Source organism: Salvia splendens, chromosome 5, assembly GCF_004379255.2.
Source record: "Salvia splendens isolate huo1 chromosome 5, SspV2, whole genome shotgun sequence".
Lineage (NCBI taxonomy): Eukaryota > Viridiplantae > Streptophyta > Magnoliopsida > Lamiales > Lamiaceae > Salvia > Salvia splendens.
This window is the reverse complement of record NC_056036.1, coordinates 12837364-12846744: the sequence shown is the minus strand read 5'-3', so window position 1 is coordinate 12846744 and position 9381 is coordinate 12837364.

Genomic DNA, 9381 nt, shown 5'->3' with positions numbered 1-9381 from the left:
GTGAGACGATCTATAATCACCCAGATGGCAGTGTTTCCCCGCTGTGATTTTGGCAACCCTGTCACAAAATCCATTGCTATATGCTCCCATTTCCATTCTGGAATCTCGAGAGGCTGAAACTTCCCATAGGGGCGTTGATGTAAAGCCTTCACTTGCTGGCAGGCCAGACATCTTTCTACAACGATGCTATGCTTCTCTTCATGCCATCCCACCAAAATTGCTTCTTCAAGTCCTGATACATCTTCGTACTTCCAGGATGGGCAGTGTAGGGTGTCTCATGAGCTTCACTCATGATCTCGTTCCTAAGTGCCTCCTTGTTAGGTACGCATAATCTCCCTTTGAAAACGAGAGCATTATCCGCCTCTTCGCGGTAGCCATCTCCTTGTCCGGTCCTCACTCTGAGACGAACCTTTTCCAGGGCTTCGTCGTATCTCTGGGCGTCAATGATTCTGGCTCTTAAATCTGGTTCTATGACCAAGGTGGAAATCTTGCTGTTTACTGTCTCCGGGGCTCTTACTATCTCCAGTCGCATCTTGGCGAATTCCCGGATAAGCTCTTCCTCTAGGGTGAGGAAAGTAGCCACTTGAGGCGCAGTCTTTCTGCTCAAGGCATCTGCTACCACATTGGCTTTGCCTGGGTGGTAATTAATACCACAGTCGTAGTCTTTGACTAGTTCCAGCCATCTGCGCTGTCTCATATTCAGGTCCTTCTGCTCGAAGAAGTATTTGAGACTCTTATGATCTGTGAAGATCTCACATCGAACTCCATAGAGGTGATGTCCCCAAATCTTCAAAGCGTGTACCACTTCTGCTAGTTCCAGGTCGTGCGTCGGGTAGTTCAACTCGTGCGGCCTCAACTGGCGTGACGCATATGCTATCACCTTGCCTTTCTGCATCAGCACGCACCCGAGTCCGACCTTCGATGCATCTGTATACACCACATAGTTGACTCCCGCTTCTGGCACAGCTAGAACTGGCGCTGTGGTCAACTTTTCCTTTAGCAACTGGAAGCTTGCTTCACATTCTGGGGCCCAATTGACTTTAACTCCTTTCTTGAGCTGTTGAGTCATCGGCCTCGCTATTTTAGAAAACCCCTCAATGAACCTTCGGTAGCATCATGCCAGTCCTAGGAAACTCCGAATTTCATTAGGCGTCGCTGGTGACTGCCAACGTTGCACGGCTTCAACTTTAGCAGGGTCTACTCGGATCCCTTCTGCTGTCACTAAGTGTCCAAGGGAATTCACTTCGCTAAGCCAGAACTCGCACTTGCTAAACTTAGCACAGAGTTTTCTCGGCTCTTAACGTTTCTAAAGTGGCCCTCAAATGTTTCTCGTGTTCCTTCTCGTTCTTCGAGAAGACTCTAGTTCCTTGCAGCTGATCGAAAAGATCGTCGATTCTCGGTAAAGGATACTTGTTCGTCAGTGCTAACTTGTTCAACTCTCAACGTTTTATCCTTCTTCATGAGGAACTCTGGTGTAACACCTGGTCACACACTGAGTCTAATAAAACGCGGGTCTAGTAGTTATTGTATCTAGATCTTAAGTTCTGCTGTTCCTTAAGCGTCATTCTATCTGGTGACTGAGTTAATATGACTGATTCAAGTCATCCATTAGACGTTTCATTTCGTCTGGCTGTTGAGGCCATTTCTAATCTTAGATTTCATCGCCAGGTATTGAGTTCTCTAACGCTTGCATCGATCGTAAAGGTAGTCATTGAGCTGCCATAATGATCTCGTAACCTCTCGCTCAGTTGAGGTAGTCTACTTTTACCGCTTTCAAGGTGCTTTTGTGCTTACTGCGACTCTTTCGTCATGATTTAGTACAGACTTGTTCTACTCGCGTCAATCCTTGAATATTGGTTTAGTGCATGTGGAGGTGTTGGCTTCTTTCTCCCAACGCTACTGTCTCCATGCCCTTTTTGGTTCGACTGAGCGATTCATGGTGAAATAATCTAGCATGACTTTCCAAAGTGATCTAGATCTCGTGTCCAGATTAACACAAAACTCTATCGACAGCTCCTTTCTGAGCTGCTTAATTGAGACGTGGCATATCGTAGAATAATTCGTCGCATTTTATTGCCAACGTTTGCCCTTGCTCTATATTATAGGGCTCTAAATCCTGTTCTCTTGCGATAACTTCTTTTAAAAGGAAAAATTCAATTTCTCCCTTCATAGTAGGGACGGTGAGGGTAGCGGTGCTATCACGCGTTCCTCTTCCCGAATGTCTCTCCAGCTTTAGCCTTTTTCCTGGCCACCTCTTAGACGAATCCCTTTTGCTGATGGGATTTGTTCCGTCAAACATAAACTACGAATACACTCGTACTTTCTCCATGGCTTTCATTACATGCCCATGATTGAGTCTTTGTTCTTGTGGCTTACTTATCTTACTCGGAGTAAGCATTTTGATCGTTCAAACTACCATATAGGTCTTTTACGTATTCGGACATCATTTAATCCACAAATATTCCTTGATATTTCTCTACTCAAGGCTAGTTGCTTCTCTATACAACAAAATATTCGATCTTCCACCTGCTGGTCACAAGCGGTACGTAGATTCGAAGTATTTAACGCTTTGCTGTCGGTTATGCGACGCTTCTGGTTGGCGCATCATTTCCTGCACGTGTCTCCATGGGGACGTATTTATTATGCGTATCTGAAAGAAACTGAGACCATGCCTTTTTCTGCTAGCCTCGTATCAATAACTCAATGATTAATCTAATAGTCTTAACTTGGATTATTATTCACACAAGAGAGTATGACTGAAAATTTGAAGGGCTCCTGAATACCCAACTGGACAAGAATAACATCTCTTGTTCAACTTATATGAATTTCCGTCGATAGTCGACCTTGAAGGTAAGTACTGAGTTCATTCAAAGAACTACGTAGCTCAACTGGTTTCCAGGTAAACTCATAGAAGCTGAGGCTCACCCCTGGTGGGAGCTAGAAATAATCATGAGATAGGTCATGAAAACTGGATGGAAATGAATTAACTGTAAATTCCCATAGTAAGCTGCAAAATAGGACAATACAGTTGTCCAATTAAACTGAAAGGATCTGAGCATCAAGGACAGTGGTTCAAACATGTCATCGCCTAAGATGATCAACCACGAAAATTTATAAACGTAGGCGATTGCAATGAAGGAACATTGATCATGTTTTAAAGGCATCTTGATATGGAATAACAAAATCACATCAATGATTTCATAGGTTCATTAAGGCAACGCACTGAAATGAACTATTCCGAAAAATCAGCTAGGGCAAGCTCGTTAGGGAAAGGTGCAATATGCTTGCCTTAACTTCGAGCTGCAGAAAAATTCCGAGACTAGGAATAATACATGTACTGGAATCGAGGTCGAAAAATTTCACCTTTGTAGGATTTCAAAATAGGGAGGTAAAAAGTTCCAGCACCACATGAAATTCCCTGAGGAAAATGTTTAACTGTCTTGATCACTCTGGGGATCACAACGTAAGCATCGTAAGAATGAAATTTCATTGCATAGGTCCAAGAAATCGAGATATAAATCTCCAATATTTTGGCTCAAAGGAGGCAACAACAAATAACGATGCTTGGAACATAAGAGTATCCCAAATTTGGGAACTGAAACTGAGTCACCGCTTTCCTGAAGAGAATGAAAGTGGCGTACTACTTGCAGAACGTGAGTCAATCAAAGGTCTTAATAGCCGACAGGACATCGTTGTCCCGGAGGTTCAAAGAATGTCTGAAGAATACGCTCATTCCGAAGATCATAGATATGAACAACTGTAGAATTTAGGGTTTACGACTGGAGCTTAAACAGTCAAAACTTTACTCCTTATGTACGATGAGTCAAAAGGACTGCAGTCCATAAGCTGGAAATGAGTCAAACCTCGCACAGAAAAAGGAACACTGACATGGTACTTGCGAGTCAAAACTAGAGTCTGAATAGACGAGGGTATCGTCCTTGGAAGGACTCTTAGAAGGGATTTCATTGGGAATCCAAGTAAGTACTATTGATTATAATCATCGGTTCTAGTTATGTGACACTCCCTTGTTTTTCTTGTGGAGCTCGCACATGATAAACGCGTTCTGGGAAACCATACATTTCAAGATGGGGTTCCTCGTGCTGTTAAACTGATAACCGCAGCTGGAGGTCATACTTTCATATCGTTCTCGATAACTTAGAACGCTGATTCTGGTAAAACATTACATTCTCCATCGTGCTTCGTAGCACGCTATAAGTATCGCTTCTGGATCACGTAGCCACTTGGGCTTGTTACGCCACATTAGATCACTTTACTAGATCGCGGGTACGATCTCTTTCCGTGTAGGGATGCATCTCCCGAACAGGCTGGAAAGTAAACTATTTTCGTTATAACTTGGTCTTTGTAAAGACATTGGGAACTTCTTGGTTCATCGTCTAGTATACATATATACATGTATACTATCTGTGTGCTTAAAAGAATGGACTTCCTTTAATTGTTGTCTATAAGTAGTACAATAATACTTTTTGGCTCGTCTTTTCTTTCTCATAATTCCTTGGAATTTGAAGCTTGCCCAAACTGATGGGTTTTAGTTGGTCTCGTCGCCCTGGAAGGCGGTAACAAATTCTCGTTCTGCTAGTACTTGATTCTGCATGTCTCACCTAAGGTACTTTTCTAAAGCACTCTAGGTTCACATACATAGTCCCCATGACATCTATACATTCATGTCAAGCTCTTTAAACATAAATCACAGATACATTAAGCATATCTCATGCAAAGTATCAGCTAGCACGTTGCGTCTTGCAAACTTTTCAAATAAACATTTTCGTTCCCATTTAGGGCTATGAAATTTTTTTTTTTTTTTTTCTGAAAACTTAGAAAATTTCATTTTCCTTCTCAAAATGGAAAAATATTTTCTTTCTTTAAAATTCTCTTTTCTGGACGAGCGGGCGTCGACCCCAGGTTCTGCTGCAGTTGATCGTGTCGAGCTGAGGTGTTGGGATCTTGTACTTAACATTATGTTCATTTTCTAGCCTAGTACTATCTTTTCTAGACTGAGGCTTAGAAGGAAGGTTCTTGGGTCAGAGCGAAAGAAAAGTGCTCTGATACCACTCTGTCACGACCACATCTCCCTAGTCAAAGAAAGTGCAGCTATTTCTCGACTAAAACTTACTGAAGCTGTCTCAACTCATCATAAGATGCTTAGATCAAAGGAAAACATTGTCTGAAATGTGTTGAGGGTACAAATTATACTGAATCAGAGTAGTTATGGAACAATTGTCTTTGCTGAAAGCAAGTTCTAAAATTTGCGCAACGGAAGAGTACCAAGACAGATGTAGTATGTATGAAGACATACTACACCAGCTATCCTTCTGCTTATTTAGTCTTCTGTCCCAACACCTCCTCGGCTTTGACAACAATCAACCTGCACATTAAGGAAAACAAAATGCAGGGCTGAGTACTTGATGCACTCAGTGGGCTCATGCCGAAAATATTTTCTTTTAGTTGTCAGCCAAGCTGAGTGAACGCGGGGTTTTACTGAAAATCTATCCCGGTCACTAAAATCTGTTATTTCTTTCTGAAAATAGACTGCAGTCATTTAAACTTCTGATGATATGCCATATCAGCTGCGTGAATCGGGAATGTGGCCACATTCCACGACCACTGGGCCGGCCAACCTGGCGCTAGCTCACGACCCACGGACCGGCCAACCTAGCGCTAGCTCACGATCCCTATGTGTACACTAGTCCGAGTAGGATTTACTGACCTACTGGGACCCGAATTCGATTTAACTGGGTTGGCATAGCCAACAGATAGGCAATCATAAAACAAAACATGGCATGACAACTCATTGGATCGAACCCAGAATCTCTGGTTCCGTAGTCTTCTGTCCCAACACCTCCTCGGCTTTGACAACAATCAACCTGCACATTAAGGAAAACAAAATGCAGGGCTGAGTACTTGATGCACTCAGTGGGCTCATGCCGAAAATATTTTCTTTTAGTTGTCAGCCAAGCTGAGTGAACGCGGGGTTTTACTGAAAATCTATCCCGGTCACTAAAATCTGTTATTTCTTTCTGAAAATAGACTGCAGTCATTTAAACTTCTGATGATATGCCATATCAGCTGCGTGAATCGGGAATGTGGCCACATTCCACGACCACTGGGCCGGCCAACCTGGCGCTAGCTCACGACCCACGGACCGGCCAACCTAGCGCTAGCTCACGGTCCCTATGTGTACACTAGTCCGAGTAGGATTTACTGACCTACTGGGACCCGAATTCGATTTAACTGGGTTGGCATAGCCAACAGATAGGCAATCATAAAACAAAACATGGCATGACAACTCATTCAAATAATCATATTTTCACATAAAGCATGCTTTAAAAGAAGGAAGAGAAACCCCCACCTCAATTGCTTAACTCTTGCAAAACGGGTGCTTTTCTGTCCTGGGATTACGCGTCGAGTGACGACGTTCCTTTACAAAGATTAATATACTTGAATTAGGCTTAAATAATTTACTAACCTTGCATGAATGCATGCCTAAGTGTGCTCCTTTATTATTTTATTTCCTTTCTTCTAAAATCAGAAAAATCTTAATTCTTACTTAAGTCAACGATTTAATTTATTCTGAAACTGGCCGATCGGTTCGGGCGTAATAAATTCCCGGGTTATTTTCCTTAAGTATTTTTAAAATACTTTCTGTGACTATTAAAGTCAGTTTTAAAAATTATTTATTGGCTTTTATTTCACTCACTGCTTATAAGTTCTTTTCTTCCGTGGCTTAAGGAATAAATCCCATTATACATTTGAATTTATCCAAGATAAAGGCTTCAACCAATTAAATGGTCCTACTGAAAAGTTTCTCAGGCCCAGAAAGTATTCATCAGCCCAGCCCATACAAAAATAATTACTTGGGCCCCAAATGAAGAATGGTGGAAAAGGCCCAATCTGGAGTTGTACTCCCTAAACACCGTCGCCTCTCTCTCACTTCAACTTCACCGAAAAACCCCAAATCAAAACTCAACCTTAGCTCCTTCAATCTCCCTCTTCCTTTGTCGACACCCCAGCTCACCGCCACCGCCTCTAGCTTCGGCGAGGAACGATCGACATATGGAGGTCTCTCTCTCGGCGGCATTGCTGCTGTCGCGATACCAAATCGCCGCCGCCTCTACACCGGGTTCGGCGAGTCGTTGCCACTGCATGTTCACGGTGGTGGAGACGCTGCTCATGCCGTCCGTCGGCGTTGCTACTCTGGTCGGGAGTCCTCTGCTTTGGTAACAATATAATCCTCAGCCTGGGGAGGACCATTGCCTCCGTTTTCTCCCGTCAGCGGCGGGTCTCACAGCCCTAGTGGCCATCGGCTCCGTTCACACTCTCATTCTCTCTCCATCGACACCTCCTCAAACTCTCACTCGGGCCTTCAATCTCCGATGAAACAATTTGCGGCGTCTACTTCTCTCCTCCCTCGATTCACCGTCGACAGCCGTGCTCGCGACTCAGCTGTCGGAGTCCAACAGGATCTCTCGCTGCTTCGCGAGGTTTCTGCCGTTGGCGTTCCGGGCGAGGGGCTTAACGCGTCGTCATTGTTGTCCCGTTGCACCTCTGACCCCACGGCTCTTCCTCGGAGTCGGTGACGAGCCGTCCACTTCTCGACGTTTCTCCGAGACGAAGCTAAGTCTTTCCTTCTTAACTTTATTCGGCGTTTATTTTAGAGCCGTAGGTGGCGTTTATTTAATTAGAGATTGTCGGTTGGGAGCTTGAGGAGAGCTCATTCTTAAATCCGTCGAGGCATGTAGTGTGAAACGGCTAAGCTGTGGCATTTCCTATTACGCTTATGAGGAGATTGAAGAGATACTTGATCAAGGCATCAATTTCTAGTTTCTTCTAAGTTCTGGTTCTTAGCTATCTACTGCATTTGCCTAAACATGATGCATAAAGGGTGTTGAGGATTTACCTCTTGTGACTGAAGTGTGAGGTTGCTCTTTACTCTTGCTCGGTTCCCCTTCTCTCTGTCTCGGTTCTTCCGCCTTCTCTTTAGCTTGTTATCCACTGAATGAGAAAGTTGAAGTATGGGGAGTGGAACCGAGGGAAATAGCATGTATATATGCTTGGTTTGTAACTGAAAGCTGCACACAGCTGAGAGTTGGCTGGAAAAAGGGATCCATAGGTTATGCAGCTGGCTGTTCTCTCTGCAGCTCTGCAATCTAACTGATTTTGGTATTTTGTGTTGCATTGTACCTTAGCTCATTCATGAGTTTTTGTTTCTTTGCAGGTGCACACTGGAGTGGCATTTGAGTGGCTGATTTCTGGGCTATGGCAAGTAGAAAAGGAGTACAAGCAGCAGAGATTCAGCCTTGCAGAGTGCAGCCCCTGAGGTGCAGATTCTGTTGGCTGGGCCTGTTCCTTTCGCCCAAGCAGTTCGGCCCATCGGACCATTGAAAACGAAACTGGGCCGCAAGCCCGTGCCGGAGAGGCCCAGTGCTAGTTTATTTCTCTCTCTTTTTTTTCCGGTTTCTCTCTATAATGTAATCGAGAACTCTATTTGAAAACTCTCTTCTCTTTAACGTGTAAAAATTTGTTCGGTGTATTACTTTTCAGTATTTGTACTTCATTAGCTTGATTTTCTTTAGTTGTACTAATATTCTTATTCAAGGAATAAAATTTCCCTTCATCACCTGTATAAATAAATTCCAGTATTTATTAAATTCGAAAACAAAAACTCGAGATATCTGAGTCTCGGCTATTACATGACCCTATTTTCTCCTACATGAATTTTAGAACGTCAGAACATCCCGACCTTATACCTTAATCATTCTTTCTTAACGTTATTCAGGCATGACCGGTACATCCCATAACATATTTTACTGCTATACATTTTATATAAAAAATTACACCCAACTCTTTTATCATTTTCTAAGCTATTTATATTTACTTTAAGGAGCTAAATATTATAATTGCTTTTCATACTTTTCTCCCACATGAATTAAAGAATGTTAGAACAACAATAAGATTATTTATTCACTTCCGTCCACGAAAAATAGTCATATTTTGTCATTTTGATGTCTAAAAAAATAGTTTCATTTAAAAAAAGTACTCATACTTTATCCACTTTTTCTCCAACTCTCTCTTACATTTTCTCCTCTCTTACTAAAAAAATGTGAGTACTTAAAGATCAAATTCACTAAGAAAGGTACTGAAAGTAGAGTTACTTTATGGATATAATAATAATAATAATAATAATAATAATAATAATAATAATAATAATAATAATAATAATAATAATATATCTTCTGATGAGAAAAAAATTGTGAGTGAAAACAATTTATACTATCAGATAATGGTTTTATAAGTTCATATGGATATTAATTAAGAACATTGAACTATTATGAAAATGTAGTCAAATTTTTTAATTGTAAAGGT